This window comes from Panthera pardus, unplaced genomic scaffold (assembly GCF_024362965.1).
Source record: "Panthera pardus isolate Hobbes unplaced genomic scaffold, ASM2436296v1 HiC_scaffold_13, whole genome shotgun sequence".
Taxonomy (NCBI): Eukaryota; Metazoa; Chordata; class Mammalia; order Carnivora; family Felidae; genus Panthera; species Panthera pardus.
The window spans coordinates 10,654,022-10,672,260 of NW_026526688.1; positions in this window are offsets into that span (position 1 = coordinate 10,654,022).

Below are 18,239 nucleotides of genomic sequence, written 5' to 3' on the forward strand. Positions count from 1 at the left end.
TATTTTTTTAAGTTTATTTATTTATTTTGAGAGAGAGAGAGAGAGCGAGCACAAGTGGAGGAGAGGCAGAGAGAAAGACAGTCAGAATCCCAAGCAGGCCCCAGGCTGTCAGGTGTCCCCTCTTCTGCATTCTTATAAAATATTTTAAAATAGACTATATGGATAACAAACGAACATGGTCCGGGGGCTAGAAGTCTGAGATCAAGGGGCTACTTTGGTCAGGTTCTGGTGAGAACCCTCTTTCAGGTTGTAGATGATGGAATTCTTATTGTGTCCTCACATGGCAGAAAGAAAGCAAGAGAGCTCTCTAAGGACTCTTTTATAAGGGCACAAATGCCATTCATACAGGTTCCAACCTCATGAACTAATTATCTTCCAACCACATGTTAATACCATACCTTGGGAATACACCTGAAGTAATGTAACACTGTATGTTAAGTTCATGGAATTAAAATTTAAACAGCTTTAGGGGCACCTAGGTAGCTCAGTCAGTTAAGTATCTCACTCTTGATTTTGGTTCAGGTCATGATCTCACAGTTCGTGAGATCAAGCCCCACATTGGACTCTGCACTGACAGTGCTGAGCCTGTGTAGGATTCTGCCCCAGAATCTACTCTACTCCTTCAGCCCTTGCACTGCAAGGCAACCCACAGGAATGACTACATCATTGGAATCACATCCTTCTATATTATACCAGGATTGGTCTCTGTAACTGATGACATATGGCAAACATAATGATACGCCACTTCTGAGATTAAGTTCTAAGACTGATATTTCTATCTTGGGTGCTATCTTCTTAGCTCATGGACTCTGTTAAATAACTTGCTAGGAAGAAAACAGACTGTCATTTTGTCAGCATTATTATGGAGATGTCCACATAGCAAGGAACTGAGGCCTTAGACCAACATCCATTAAGGAACCAAAGCCTATCAAAAAAACAAATGAGCAAACTTGGAAGAGGACTCTCCAGGCCCAGTTGAGCCTTGAGATGACTACATCCTAGACTGACAGCTAGAATGAAATATTTTAAGAGATCCTGAGAAAGAGTCATCTAACTGAGCTGCTCTCAGATTCCCAACCCTAAGAAGCTGCATGATAATTAAACTTAATTATTTAAAGTGCTAAGTTTTGGAGGTTCTTGGGTGGCTCAGTGGGTTAAGTGTCCGACTTCAGCTCAGGTCATGATCTCACAGTCTGTGAGTTCAAGCCCCACGTGGGGCTCTGTGCTGACAGCTCAGAGCCTGGAGCTTGCTTTGGATTCTGTGTCTCCCTCTCTCTCTGCCCCTCCCCTGCTCAAGCTCTGTCTCTCTGTGTCTCAAAAATTAAAAAATAAATAAAAAATAACAAAACAAAACATTAAACTGCTAAGTTTTGAGTGATTTGTTATGAAGCAAGAAATAACTAACAGAGTACCAAGTTCTTAGTAGACTTCTAATCTAATGGATTTACAACTTACCAAAGTTTGTGAGATGTGCTGAGCAGTGGTTAAATGAAGATTTATAGTATTAAATGCAAATATTAGACAAGAAAAAAAAGATCTAAATTCAGTACTAGAAACTCCTAACTTGGGAAACTAAAATAAGAAGAGAAAAATAAATATAGATAAGCAGAAAAAAAGAGCAAAAACTAGAGCAGAGATCAATATAATTGGAAATAAGATACCAAAAATAAAATCAATGAAACCAAAGTTGGTTCTTTAAAAAAATGAATATTTTTTTCTAAATACCCAGCCAGTTTAACCCAGAAACAAAACAAACAAAACAAAAGGAAATAAGGATGACATAAACTTTTAATATAAGAAATGAAAGAGAAGTCATCACTACTGATTTCTTGAATTTTAAATGGATAGTAAAGAAATATTACGAACAACTCAATGACCATATACTGGATAGCTTAGATGAAATGGAAAGGTTACTCAAGATGAGTAATCTACCAAAACTCACACAAAGAGAAACAGATAATCTGAATAGATCTGTATCTACTAAAGGAATTGAAGCAATAGTTAACTTTCCATAACAGAAAGCACCAGACCCAGAATGTTTCACTGGTGAGTTCTACCAAATACTTAAGGAAGTAAAGGTATTGATCCTCTACAGTCTCTTCCAGAAAATATAAGCAGAGGAAACACTTCCTAACTATGAGGCCAATATTACCTTAATGCCAAATCAAACAACTATAAGAAGAAAAAATACAGATTTATACTTCCTATGAAGATATATGAAGAAGTCCTCAATAAAACATCAGCAAATTAAATCCTAAAATATGTAAAAATAATTGTACATCATGACCAAGTGGAATTAATTCCAGATATGTAAGGCTAATTTAACTTTTGAAGATTAATTAATGTAATCCATCATACTGACCAAAGAAGAAAAATCATATAATCATGTCCATAAATGCAGAAAAGTATTTAAGAAAACTTAATATTCACTCATGATAAAAACTCCCAACAAATTAGGTACACAGAAATACTTCCACAATTTGATAAAGAACATTTAAAAAAATCCTGCAACTAACATTACACTTAGTGGTAAGCAACTAAACATTTTCCTGCTAAGGAAAAAATGTTAAAGGATGCTTTCTTACTAAGAAAAACAATGCAACAACATCTACTCTTACTAATCTTATTCAACATCATATTGGAATTCCTTTCTAATGCAATAAGAAAAAACACACAGTATATGGATTGGAAAAGAAAAAAATAAAACTGTCTTTGTCACATTATTATCTATGTAGAAAATCCCAGAGTCAAAAGCAAACAACAAATATCATAGAACTAATAAGCAATATAGCAAGTTTTCAGAATACCAGATTCATACAAAAAGCATTGCTTTCCTACATCCCAGCAGTAAAACACTGGAATTTGAAATTGAAAACACACACCATTTCATTAGCACCAAACAAAACAACACAAAACAAGATAAACAAGCTAGCGGAAAACAGAAAAAAATAAAAAAAATAAAAAAATAAACCATCTTAGGTATAATTTTAAAAAATATGTGAATGATCTATCTGAGGAAAACAACAAAACTCTGATAAAAGAAATTTTTTTAATGTTTATCTATTTTGAGAGAGAGAAAGAGAGAGCAGAAGTTGGGCAGAGACAGAGAGAGAGAGAGAGAGAGAGAATACCAAGCAGGCTCCACACTGTCAGCACAGAGCACGATGTGGGGCTTGATCTCACGACCCTTAAGATCATGACCTGAGCCGAAATCAAGAGTCACACAATTAGCCAACTGAGCCACCCAGATGCCCCAAAGAAACTTTTTCAAAGACCTCAGTAGAGAGATAATTCATGTTCATGGATACAAAGGCTCAATATGGTTTTTAAGATTCCGTGCTTCCCAAATTGATGTGTGAATTCAATGCAATACCAGGCAAAAGTTACTTTGGATATTGATAAACCGATTCTGAAGTTTTGAAGGCAAAACAAAGAATAACCAGACAATATTAAAAAGAAAACAAAGCTGGAGAACTGACACTACCTGAATTTAAGATTTACTATAAATCTATATTAAAAAAGACAAGGTAGTACTGCGAGAGAGAGAGAGAGAGAGAGAGAGAGAGAGAGAGAGAGAGGGAGAGAAAAACAGAAGGAGTGAGAGAGAGAGAAGAAATAGAATAGAGAGCCCAGAAATAGATTAACAAACACAATAGAACATAATTCAGTTCCCAGAAATACTCCTAATCAGTTGATTTTGAACAAAGGTGATATATTTTTGACATATCTGATAAATAACCTATATCCATAATATACAAAGAACTCTGAAAAATCAATAACAAGAAAACAGACATCCTAATTAAAACTTATAAGTTAATGAGACTGACTTTATTATGTTACCTCTTAATGGCCTTGAGATTAGTTGACCCTTGAACAATTCAGAGGTTAGGGACACTGATTCCCTGAACAGTCAGAAAGCTACATATAACTTTTAACTGCCCCCAAACTTAACTACTAACAGCCTATTGTTGACTGGAAGCCTTACCAATGACACATACAGTCAATTAACAACTTTTTTGTAAGTCTTATGTATTATATACTGTATATGTATAATAAATACACTGGATAAAATAAAATGTTATTAAGAAAATTATAAGAAAGAGAAAATACCATTGAAGACTGTATTATCTGTATTCACTGAAAAAATCTGTGTATAAGTGAACATGCACAGTTTAAACCTGCACTGTTTAAGCTCTATTCTAGTAAAAAAACAACAAAAACAAAAACAAAAAACATATTATATATATACATATATATATGAAGTACATCTGAATGATTTAAGATGTATGTAGCAATCCCTAGAGCAACCATTAAGAAAATATTTCAAATATATAATTAACATCTATTAAATAAAATTAAATTTTACACTAGAATATATCCACTTAATAAAATGATAGCAGTAAAGAAGTAAAGGAGAAATGAAAAGGATAAAAGACAGTTTATAAAAAAGAAAAAGAAAAATAGCAGGCATAAATCCATTCTTTTCAATAACTGCATTAAATGTGAAAGACTTGGAAATCTAATCAAAGATGGAGATTCTCAACTAGATACAAAAATTTTCTAAGCTGGGGCACCTGGGTGCTTCCCACTCTTGATTTCGTCTCAGGTCAGGATCTCCTTATCCTGAGACTGAGTTTTGTGTTGAGCTCCATGCTGAGCATGGAGCCTGCTTGGGGTTCTTTCTCCCCATCTCTCTTTGACTCTCCCCTACTCACATTCTCTCTCTCCCTCTCCCTCTCCCTCTCCCTCTCCCTCTCCCTCTCCCTCTCCCTCTCCCTCTCCCTCTCCCTCTCCCTCTCCCTCTCCCTCTGCCTCTCCCTCTCTCTCTCTCAAAATAAATAAACATTAAAAAAACATTTAATCTATACGGTGTCCATACTCCTATCACCTTGGATTAAAAGATACAACCATGCTGGGTGCCTGGGTGGCTCAGTGGGTAAGTGTCTGATTTCAGTTCAGGTCATGATCTCACCATTAGTGAGTTCGAGCCCTGCAGCGGGCTCTGCACTGACAGCGTGGAGCCTGCTTCAGATTCTCTGTCTCCTTCTCTCTCTGCTCCACCCCTGCTCGCTCCCTCTGTCTGTCTCTCTCTCAAAAGTAAATAAACATTAAAAAATTAAAAAAAAATAAAAAACAAAAGATACAAACATGCTGAAAGTTAAAGAAAGGGAAAAAATATTAGTACAACGCAAACCCCTACAATGAAAAAAGAATATTTATACTAACTTCTGAAAATATACATGTGAAAGCAAAAAAAAGTCATTAGAGATAAAGTGGGAAATTTAATAATATACTGTCAATCTAGCAAGAATACATAAAATGTATAGACATATAAGGCCCAAATACATGTGAAACCAAAAGTGAGGGAAAGTGTATATGTATATATACATACATACACACACATAATGAAAATATTCATATGTATGTATATATTAAATGAAAATAAAACTTGAGAGGTCAATATCTCACTCAATAATGGTTAGAACAACTAGGCAAAACACCAACAAGTAAGTAAAGAATTTGAAAACAGTATAAAACAATTATACGTAACAGACACCTACAGAACACTCTAAAAAACCAATGCAAAATATACATTCTTCTCAAGTGCATATGGCACATTCCCTACTATGGATGTATGTTACATTATAAAACAAGTCCTAATAAATATATAAAGTTGGCATAATACAAATAAATATTTACAAGTACAGTAGAATAAAGTTGTAATTCAATAAGAGAAGGAAATGGGAAATGTGTGAATATATGGAAATTACACAACGCATTAAAAAAAATTGAGGAGGGGCGCCTGGGTGGCTCAGTCGGTTAAGCGTCCGACTTCAGCTCAGGTCACGATCTTGCGGTCAGTGAGTTCGAGCCCCACGTTGGGCTCTGGGCTGATAGCTCAGAGCCTGGAGCCTGCTTCCGATTCTGTGTCTCCCTCTCTCTCTGCCCCTCCCCCGTTCATGCTCTGTCTCTCTCTCTGTCTCAAAAATAAATAAACGTTAAAAAAAAAAAAAAAATTGAGGAGGAAATCACTGAAAAAGTAGAAAATGCCTTGAGATGTAAAGAAAGGCACAATACACCAAAGATTGTGGGATACACCTAAAGAAGTGCTCAGAGGGAAATTTATAGCTCTCTACCTTTATTAAAAATGGAGAAAGGCCTCAAATTATAAACCTAAACTATTAACCTTAAGGACCAGTATACCAAACCTATAACTAGCAGAAATAAGGGAATAATGAAGATTACAGTGGAAATAAATAAAATAAATATCACATAAATAATAGAAAATCTGAAAAACCAAAACTTGTCTCTGAAAAGATTAAGAATATTGACAGACCATTAGCCAGAAAGACCTAGACATAAAAAGAGAGAGAGAGAGAGAGAGAGAGAAGAGAGATAATATACTATAAAACTGGCAATGAAAAGGGAACACCACTGCTGATGTTAAAGCAATAAAATGTATTAAAGGAAACTACTATGAATAATTGAATGCCAACATAGAAGACAAGTTAGAGAGAATAGAAAAATTTGTAGGAAGACAAAAACTATAGCAATTGCCTCATAAAAGTATAAACTGTAAGTAAACCTATACAAAGTAAAGATAATTATTTAAAATTTGCCACTGAGAAAAGTTCAACTCTATAGAGCTTCACTAATATATTCAACTTAACAATAAAAAAATAAAGACCAGTATTTTTATGACTGTAGATGAAAATATCTTCAACAAAATAATAGCACAACTGAATCCCAAAATTCCCCCCAAAATTATACACTGTGATGAAATGGGTTTTATCCCAGCATTGCAGTTGTCTCAACATACCCAAATCAATAAAAACACAATACATAAATCACATTATCATCTCAATATTCATATAAAAATCATTTCCAAAAGTACAACGTTGTTTCAGGATAAAATACTAACAATTTAGATATAGACTTCTTTGGGGTGCCTAGGTGGCTCAGTTGGGGAAGCCTCCAAATAATGACTTTGGCTTAGGTCTTGACCTCACAGTGCATGAGATGGAGCCCCACATGGAGCTCTGTGCTAACAGTGCAGAGCCTGCTTGGGATTCTCTCTCTCCCTCTCTCTCTCTGCCCCTCCATCTCTCTCTCTCAAAATAAATAAACAGACATTAAAAAAAAAAAAAAGGACTTCCTCAACTTAAAAAAGGATATCTACCCAAAGCTAACCTTACATACAGTAGTGAAAATTTCCATGTTCTCCCCCTAATATCAGGAACAAGGAGAGAACTTCCATTCTTACTATCTCTATTCAATAATATCTGGAAGGTTCCTGCTAGGGAAATTAGGCAAAACAAACAGATAAATAAATAAAAGGCATGTAGATTAAACAAGGAGAAGCAAAAATGTACCTATTCAAGATGACCTGATTTTACATGTGGAAAACCCTAAAGAATTCATTAAAAAACATTTAAAATTTATAAACAAGTGGGGAAATCTCAAAACATAAGATTGATATACAAAAATTGATTCTGGTTTATATATCAGCAGTGCATAATCTAAAAATGAAACTAAGAAAACAATTTCAAATAGAAGAGCATCAAAAAAATAAGATATTTAGAAATAAATTTTTAAAAGGAATGGAAAACTGGTACACCGAATCTATAAAACACCATTGCAACAAATTTAAAGATCTAAATAGTCCAACTCCAGTCTTCATGAACAAATGGAAGAGGAGAAAATGGAGTCATTATGGAGCAACTTTTCTATATTTTACTGGAATTTAGTATTAATCATAAGTAGATTATAATAATATATTATATTATGATAGTTCCCAGCACAACCATTAAGAAAAGTACTTAAGAATAAGAATAACTAATATATTAAAATGATACTTTAGGAATTATTTTTTAATGGAGGTGATCAAAGAGCACAGAAGCCAAAAGACACAAAATATATAGAAAACAAAGCGCAAATTGGCAGACATACACCCAAAAAGATAGATAATAACATTAAATGTGAATAGGTTATACACTCCATTTCAAAGAATGTGATTTCCAGAATAGATTTTTAAAAAGAATAAGATCCAAATGTGTTTCATTTATAAAATACACACTGTATTCAAATACACACATAGGTTGAAGATATGCCAACAAAATGACTATATGTAAATAATATATATATTAATATATACATATAATCAGACAAAATAATATTAAAGTAGAAAGTATTACTAGACATAAATAGTAATTTTATATTAATAAAAGGGACAACTGTCAGAAGTGTATTTGTATAAATATTCACATGAACTTATATAATTTTATATGACCATATAGAATCATTTAAATAACTTATATAGGCACATACCCATATATACATACACATATGTGTATATATATACTGAAAGAGACAGTGCTCCAAAATATATAATGTCAAACTCACAGAATTGAAGAAAGAGATAGACAGTTCAACAATAATGTACACTGTCATGCCTGCACTCAATAATGAACAGAATTACCAAGATAGAAAATCAATGAGTTTACAGACTTGGAAACTACCAACCAACTGAACTAAAGTAATATCTCTAGAACAATTCACTCAACAAGTGTAGAATCTTTCAAAGTGTACATGGGATATTCTCTAGGATACAGCACATACTAAATTATATTTCTAAAAAGTCAATAAATGTAAAAGGACTGAAGTCTTTCAAAGTGTGTTCTCTAACCACAGTGATAATCAATTAGAAAATAAAAGGAGAACATTTTGAAAATCCAGTTATTTAGAATTTAAATAGCATACTTCTAAATAACTCTTGAGGAAAGTTTTTAAACTTTTGAGAATTCAAAAGAATTAAGAAATATTTTGACTTGGATGAAAATGAAAAGACAACATATCAAAATGTGTTACATGCAGTTAAAGTAGTGCTGAGCAGGAAAGTATATAGTAAAGTATATATTAGAATAGAACAAATAATGTCTCTATAATGAAATCTCCTTCTTTAGGAAACAAAAAAATTAAAGAGCCAACTACATCCAGAGCACATTTAAAGAAGGAAATAATTAAAATTAGAGAGAAATTTGATAAACTATTTTAAAATATTGAATAATTAAAGCTGAAATTTATTTGAAAAGGTGAACAAAATTGACAAATCTCTAGCTAGATATACCAAGAAAAAAAAATAGAGAAGACACAAATTCCAAAATTAGAAATGAAAGAAGGGTAATTTTACTGATTTTAGTAGTTGAAAGAATTTTAGGGACTATTATGAGCAACATCATGGCAATAAATTAGGCATCTTTAGTGAACACGATTCCCAAGGTAACTTAATTACTGAAGCTAATTCAAATTTGAACAGATCTATAAGAAGTAGAAGTATTGATTTAGTAATTAAAAATCTTCCCAGAAAGAAAAGCTAAGTCACAGATGATTTCACCCATGAATTCAACCAAATAAAGAATGAAGCAATGAAGCTATTAGATTTCTACACACCAGCAATGAATACTCTGAAAATGAAATTAAGTTATTCCTTGATTCAAGATTATCACAAAGAATACAATTCTTAGAGAAGTAGTTTTTTATATATAAGAAATTTATACTGAAAACTAAACTCTAAAAAATAAATAAAACATTAAAAACATCTATATTAATAAAGGGTAATTTCACATTATTTAATTAGAAGACTTAAATTTATTAAAATAGCAATTGTCCCCAAATTAATCTATAGATGTTATGCAATTCCTATTAAAATTTCAGTAATAACCTCAAACACATTATGCTAAGCGAAAGAGTCTGATGCAAAAGACTACACATTGCATGATTCTATTTATACGAAATATCCAGAAAATGTAAATGTGCAGAGACAGAAAGTAAATTGCAAGTTGCCTGAGTCTGGAGGGTGGGAAATGGATTGAGCACAAATTGGCATGAGGGATGTTTCTGAGTTAATGAAAATGTTCTAAATTTGGACTGCATTGATAGTCACACATTCCATAAATCTACTAAAACTCATTGAACTATAGCCTTAAAACAGCTGAATCTATGCTATACACATTATACCACAATAAAGCTGTTTAAAACTTGTGAGTTTTCTGAGTTGAAAAGTTTAGCTTTGAAGGAAAAAAAAATGTCCTCAAGGATTTATTTTAAAAAAAAACATAGAATTATAAATAAAAAATGATAACTTCTGAGCTAGTTTTATCTCACAGTAGAGATACATTTAATTAGCTGGGGGCAAAAGAAATTCTCAGAGAGCAACTGAGTTATATTTTTGTGTGTCTATGAGCAGAGATCTCTTGCTAAATGTAGGCTGGGGAGTCCCAGAGAAGAGAGACCCTGTTTGTCACTCTCCAGCATTTTGAAAGGAATCTTTTCGGTCCAGAAGATGCCTGAATGTAATAGCAGTAAGGGCTCAGTGAAGAGTCCAGCTGGCTGGGCAGAGCGTAGCCTCTTAGAACCCTGTACACCCCATTATGGTTTAAGGAGAGTGGGGTCATTTGTGTGTTTTCTTCTTGGAGCCAACTGCTATGCTTTTAGGCAAGACTGAATGCATGTTCTATTTTGAGAAGCAACAAAAGAAAAAAATAAATAAATATGAGAATTATATACATCACCACACTTGAAAAAGTTCCAAAAGAATAAAATAAAGGGACAATCTCAACAAACAGTTGAGATGAAAAGATATTTGAATGAGATGAAAACACATTAGATTTTAAAGGAAACTGAATTCTAGTTTTACATTTTCCAGTAATTATTTTAGACTTCATATGAATCACATATCCACTTCTCAAATGTAGGAAAATTAGCCAGGATAAATGTCCTCTGTTACCGTATACACGCATATTTCTGAAACTGTGAGGGACAAGGTGTTGCTGGACCTGTGGGTGAATTAACCGAAATGCAGATGAAGGTATTACAGCCCAAATTATGACAGCAAAGAATAGCAGGAAAGCCTTACTCTTATTCTAAGTTGCCTCTGTTTTGATCATTAATCCGCTTCCGTTCCTGTGGATTCCAGCAAATAGGCATTCTGACATTGTGTTGTTGACAGACTTATCTCAAGTATCACACTCATTCTGAACCATTATCTACCAGGTGTAATGTTTCAAGATGCTGTTTTCATATCCTTATTTTTGTGATTTTCTGATGTGATTTTTTTTGTGGTGTCAATTTTTTGGATGCAAATATTGGGTGAGGTCAACACTTTCTAACTACCTCTAACCCCATTTGCTTCATGATTTATTTATTAATGCAATCAGCTTTAGGAAATTATATATTTTGTAAAGGACCTTGTTACTCCTGATAAGCACTAATGGCAACTGGGAAGTGGAAGAAAGACAAATCAACCAATAAATGATTGGACATATAATTTTTAAAAGTCACCATTATTTAAATAGTTATGCAAATTTTCAATAAATATCCTCATATTCACATAGTTTCATTACTCTATTGGATGATACCTACTCAAGAATTATGCTAGGTCCTAGGAATGATGCATAGAACAAGACAGAATTGATTCATGATCTCTCAGACTTTGCAAACCTATGATTAAAGATGACAGATATTTAACTAAAAAATTCAAATGCGATTATTGTCATTTAAAGCATAGGATTCTGTGTTAATATATATATATTAGAGTTATAACATGTTAAGAGCTATAAGAAAAACCCTTTTTAGATAAAATTCTTTTAGGCTGAGATGTAACATTTGTTCAAAGCAGGTACAAATATAGATGAGGCCTTTGAGGAAGCAAAAAAGATTGTGAATTGAAGTAAATATTTCCAATATATTTGAATGAGAAATAGTAAAGAAGGAGTGATGTCAGCAGAAGTGGCAGATAAAGAACTTCTGAAAATCTTCTCCATACTAACAATGAGAGAATTAAAAAATAAAACTCAAAATCAAAGGTTTCATAACGCTGGAAATTAAGCAGTGAGCTCCAACTACCTAATGAGTGTTTGTTCTAGGAAAAAACCAAAATACAAAAAACAGATGAATGTTGGAAAGAACAGAATAACAGGGAGCCTTGTGGTATTTTAACCTGCCCTATTGCCGTTACTCCTGTCCCCTCTCCCATGGGAGACTTGAGTATTAACATTATAGGCAATGAAAAGAAGAGAGAGGTAGAATTTTTTTTTTCCAAATCACATTCCAAGATTGTCATTATTTGACATTTCTGAAAATTCTCTAGAAAATCTCACTTGCAAAATTTGTCTTTAATTGACGTATTCACAGTTCTCCCAGTAGGAACAGGTTTGTCCCTGGGTATGTTTATCATAAACAAACAGCATGTTGTTTAACACTGTAGATTGTCTGAGGTGGCAATGGCAGTTGACATAAACAGCAAAATGACAAAAACCCTAAAAAAGGAAAGCTGAAGAATGAGATAGCCACAGGGGACTCTGAAAAGCTGTGACATATTTTGGTAAGTGTAGAAGGTTACAAATAGGGCTATTTGCATGTCTGGGAGTGTCTGCATGCCTACAATCAATGGAGATGCATCTAGCCTTGGCCTTCGTTTGTCCTGTGGTTCTGTGCAAGCAGGAAGTGAAGAGTAAGGCACAAATATAAACAGCCCGCCTGAGCACTGAATGAATGCCTCTGAACAGAGAGTCTGGTGACAAAGGCCTGAGGGCTTAAATGGCTCCAGGCATTTAAGAATAGCTTTGACCAGTGATTAGCTGAGAGCTAAGCTATGATGTATAGAGATTCCACTGGCAACACAGAATGTTTACACAGAATCTGGACTAACAGAGTTCTGAAAAGTACTAAAAAAAAAAAAAAAAAAGCCAAAATAAACAAACAAAAAACAGCAATAGAGCAAACTCTTGGAAGGAGACAGATCCAGATCCAGTATCTAGAGTTGCCACATTATATTACTTAAAATGCTGGTATTTGAGAAAAAATCGTGAGCCATTCAAACAATACGTTGGCCAATACAGGAAAAGAAGCAGAAACTGAGCATGAGCCCAGATGTTGAACTTAAGAGAGAAATACTTTAAATTAGCTATTTTAAATATGCTCAAATAATTAATATCTAAAAATGCTAGTGGAAATGCCTTTCCAAATAGAGGATAGCTTATGGAATAAGTAAAAATCCTGGAGCTAAAACACACTAAGTAAAATAAATGTATTTTAACAGCTAAACAACAGAATCAAGCTGGCAGAATAAAGAAGCAAGAAGAAATGAATTCGGACATAGGTCAATTGAGATGATCAAATCTGAGGAAGAGGAAAAAAACAGAAGAGAGATATATAATAGAGACTCAGAGATCTGTTGGACACCTTCAAATGTGGCTATATATAATGGAAGAGACAGAGAGGAGAAGAGGTAGAAAGAGGAAGAAAGAGTATGTGAATAAATAATGGTCTGAAAATGTCTGAATACAATAGAAATATGAATTACACATCTAAGAAGCTCAATGAAGTCTGAACAGAATAAACTAGAAGACATCCACACCTAGACACATAATAATCAAACTGTTGAATGTCAAAGACAAAGAGATTATCATGAAAGAAGAAAGACAGAATATATCAAGTACAAAGGATCCACAGTAAGATTAAAATATGATTCCTTATCAAATACCACAGAGTCCAGAAGCAGTGGGATAATTTAAACATGCTGAAAGGCTGCTAATCAAGAATCTCTATCCAACAAAATTCTTACCCAAAAATTAAGCAAAATTTAAGACATCTCCAGATAAAAACAGAGAGAATAATCACTAGCAAACGTGACACATAATACCTACTAAAGTGAGTCCTTCAGCTTATAATAAAAAGACACTAGAGAATAAATTGACATTAAAAACAAAACCAAATAAAAAACAACTAACTATAGGATAAAGGTAACTATAAAAATCATTTTTAAAATTAATATAATTGTACTTTTAACTACTTTGCCCATCTCATTTAAAAAAAGGCAAAATAAATAATTACATATTTGTGTTGAGGAGCATTTAATATGTAAAACTGGAATTTGGAGTTTGCAAAGGATAATCTGGCAAAGAAGTAGGTAGGAAACAGAGCTAAAGAGAAAGTTTTTGTACACTATGGAAATTAAATTGGCCTTAATCCAAACTACACTTTTATTGTCGAGATATTAATTTTGATTCCTACAGCCACCATTAAGAAAATATTTCAGGATAGTAACAGAAATAACAAAGGTATTAAAATAACACAAAAGAATATCTATTTAAAAAAGGCATTAATAGAGGAGAGAGAAACAAAGATAATACATACAGAAAACAAAAGCAAAATGGCAGACATAATCCTACCTTATTAATGATTGCAAGAAATACAAATCATAAACATTCCAAACAAGGCAGAGATTGAAAGAATAATTTCATTCATTCATTCATTCATTTAATTTAATTTAATTTAATTTAATTTAATTTAATTTGAGGGACAGTGCTCACAGGAACAGGGAGGGGCAAAAAAGGAGGGAGAGAGAGAATCCCAAGCAAACTCCACACTGTCAGTACAGAGCCCTATGCTGGGCTCAATCCCATGAACAGTGGGATGATGAACTGAGCTGAAATCAAGAGTCAGACGCTTAACCAAATGAGCCACCCATGTGCCCCAAGAATAGTTCTAAAAGTAACATACTCCAACTATATGTAGTCTATAATACTTTAGATTTAAAGTGAAAAGAAGTAGAAAGCAAAAGGAAGGAAAAAGATATACCATGTAAATACTAACCAAATAGGGTGCTGTAATTATTATACCAACATCAGATAAAATAGATTTTAAATTAATTTTAATTTAATTTTAATGTATTCAAAAATAATAAATTTCTGGTGTTCATAAGCTAAAAAATGCCATGATTTTTAAACTATATTTTGTTATAGCAGCCTGAAAGAGCTAAGGCATTCATATTATATTGTATTTACTGATCAGTCTGTATTTGTCTATTTTGAAGTAACAGGCAACTCTAACTCTCAGTTACAGTAACAACAAAGATTAATTTCTCCCTTACACTTCATGATTATTGCAGATCGGTTTTATTTGGTCACTTGAATACCCAAGTTGAAGACAGCTTCACTACCTTAACATGCCACCATGTTAAAATGTCTTCGAAGTTTGCAATAGAAGAGGAAACAATGGAGAACTGTATACTAGATCTTTAATGCTTCTGTTTATGTATCATTGATCAAAACAATTCACATGATTGTGTCTAACTTCAATGGAGGAGGTAGGGAGTGATCATCCTCAAGTGTGCACACATAAAAAAGACAGTAAAGAAATACTGAGCAGTAATGAGATGTCCAATATTGTGTAATCATAATAGCAGTTGTATTTCTTGTTATTTCAAGTTTCTTTTCAATGGCTTGTTCAATATTAGGCTGTGCAGGCCATGATCTCTCACTGCCATGTAAATTCAAATCAATTTTTGATATAGAATATTTACAAGTGTCTTTGAATTTTTGATAATTTCTTATATTACATTGACATATAAATGGCAATTTTGTTAGGTAAAGAAATTCAGTTTAAATATTTTCCCACAAATCTCACTTTGATCCAGACTAATTTTGTTTGTATATTTAAAAAAAAATGTGTTCTTACCTCGATGTTTGTAATATTCTTTATACTTGGAGTTATTTGAATAGACTCTATTGAATTATATTCTGATATGGACTAATTTTTTTCTGAAACACTCTGATCCTTTTAATATTCAGACTGAGTTCTTCATTTCATTATACATATATTTTTTTTCAACATTTCTGTCTCATACTTGTTGGCTGCTGTTGCCAACCCAAAGCCAGATATTGTACCAATCAGGGCTTTAGGATGTTAAGCTTCTAATTACACTAAGCATATTCCTTGAGTTGAAAATATCTCCATCATTACCCATACATAATTGAAGAAACCTTAAGGGAACTCCCTAATTCCTGAATGAATTAATTCTGATGTCGTGTCAATGTTTCATTCATAATTTTCTTATCTGAAGAAAAATGAGGAAAACAAGTCAGGTAAAATCTATTAACCACAACCTATATTTTGACTAAAGTTTCAAAAATCAGACTTGTATTGGTCAATATTATCTGATTAATGTTTTATGAATTTCTTCACTATCTTTTTTGATTACTTTTTTCAGTTAAATACGGGGCGTTTAACCATCTGCTGGCTAAGTGTGAATAATTCCCCTGCATTCTATATTTCCCAGTGATTAGAAGGAAAAAATATGAATAAAATACAAAAACAGAACAAAAGAAAACAACCAACTACTGGAACACTCTGAAAAGACTAGTACATGAAAAGGGGAAGTAAATTAAATTAGAAAAATGATTGATAGGGCAACAACAAAATAAGGGGAAAGAGAGAAAATTGTTATCAGAAAAATAAAGATTACAATAAAAATGAAAGTTAACAGAGCTTAAGAATATATCTGAAATTAAATAATGTACTGGATAGGCTTGATAGCAGGATACTGATGAGGAGAAAAGAGAATGTAAACTTGAAAAGAGATATATAAAAATTATATAATCTGAAGCACAGAGAAATAAGAAATAATTTTTAAAAAGAGAGGTATAAAAGAAAAAATTACGGCTGAAAGCTTCCTCAATTTAGGGAAAGACATAAATTTACAGATTAAAAATACACAGCAGCCTTAAAGAAGACAGATTCAAAGAAAACTGTGTACAAATACATTGAGTGCAAATGGAGGAAAAAGTTTTATTCAGGGGAAATACCATCCCAATAACTACATACTTCTCATGAGGAAAGAGAGAAAGCAGAAGGTAAGCAACTCCTTCCAAGGGACAAGAGAAAGAAAAAGAAAAAGAAACATCATTGGCTCAAAACTCTGTTCAGGTGAAATAACTTCCAGGAATAAAGGCCAAGTAAGACATTCTTGAATGATGAAAAGCTAAGAAAATTCATTGCAAGTGCTACTCTAAAGGAAATGCTAAAGAAAGTTCTGCAAAAATGTGAGACCAGAGGGAAAATCTAAACTTTAGAAATGATGAAAGAGTTTCACAGATGACAATATTTGGGTAGGTAGAATAGAATATTACCTCTACTTTAATTATTCAAAAAAGTGTGATTATTGAAAGCAAAACTATAATATTTTATAGGGAGTTGTTCTATGAATGCAGTACAATACCTGTGGCGACTATCACATGTATCGGCGGAAAGAGGAAAAGGCGGAAATGGTTCTAAGTGTTCCATGTCTTACGTGGTAAAGCATTAACTGTGAATAGGCCATGACAGTTAGGTAGCCACTAGAAGCATTACGTAAATGGAGTGAAAAACAGACATTAAAATCGAATTCTAAAAAAAAAAAACCAAAAAATTCAGTAAACTAAATGAAGGCAGGAGAGGATGAGGGCAGAAAAAAAAAAAAAAAAAAAGAAAAGAAATAAATAGGTAAACCTACATGAATTATTTCTATAACTATATTTACTGTAAACAGTTTACATGTGTCAATTAAAAGACAGACTTATACTGGATAAAAAAACCCAAAACCCAAGGATATTCTGCCTATTAGAAGCTCATCTTAGGTACATACTGATATAGATGGATTAAGTGAATAATATACTATGCAAACATGAATCTAAATAAAGTTTGAGTGTCTCTATTAATATCACACGAAGTAGACAAGGAATATTTCCAGCAGTAACTTTTGACTCTCCCAAAACTTAACCAATAGCCTACTGTTGATGGGAAGTCTTACTGAGAGTGTAGTCAATTAATATGTATTTGGTAGATCTATTACACTGTATTGTTCCAATAAAGCAAACTGGAGAAAAGAAAATTTTATTTAGAAAATCACAAGGAAAAGGAAATACATTTCTAGTAAAAATCTGTGTATAAGTGTACTGATGCAGTTCAAACCCATGCTGTTCAAGGGTCAACTGTATATTAAAAATAAATAAGTAAATAAATATTAATAAACTGTTGTTTCCTTATGCATTAATTTATTGGGTTGGCCTCTTTACAGCTTCTGAATGTCATTCTAATGATAAAATAGCTTTTAGAAATAATACAAATATGTGTTTAACACAACCAAATTAATTTTCACTCAGTGCTTCATTTTCTACATAAGGAAGTGAGAAATGTCTGAGGAAGAGGCCATGATAAATGGTTTAGCAGGTAGTGTTCTGTACCTCTCGTTGGGGTTTCATTCACACATATTATGCACTAAATAGCTGTTATTGTTCCTTTCTTGTGCTAGCATCAGAATGGACAATGAGAGAATGTTGTATTTAAAATCTTTAAATCTAGTTTCAGAAATCATCCGGGCTGTGTAAATTTGAAGTCACTTACTCAATTCTTATATTTTC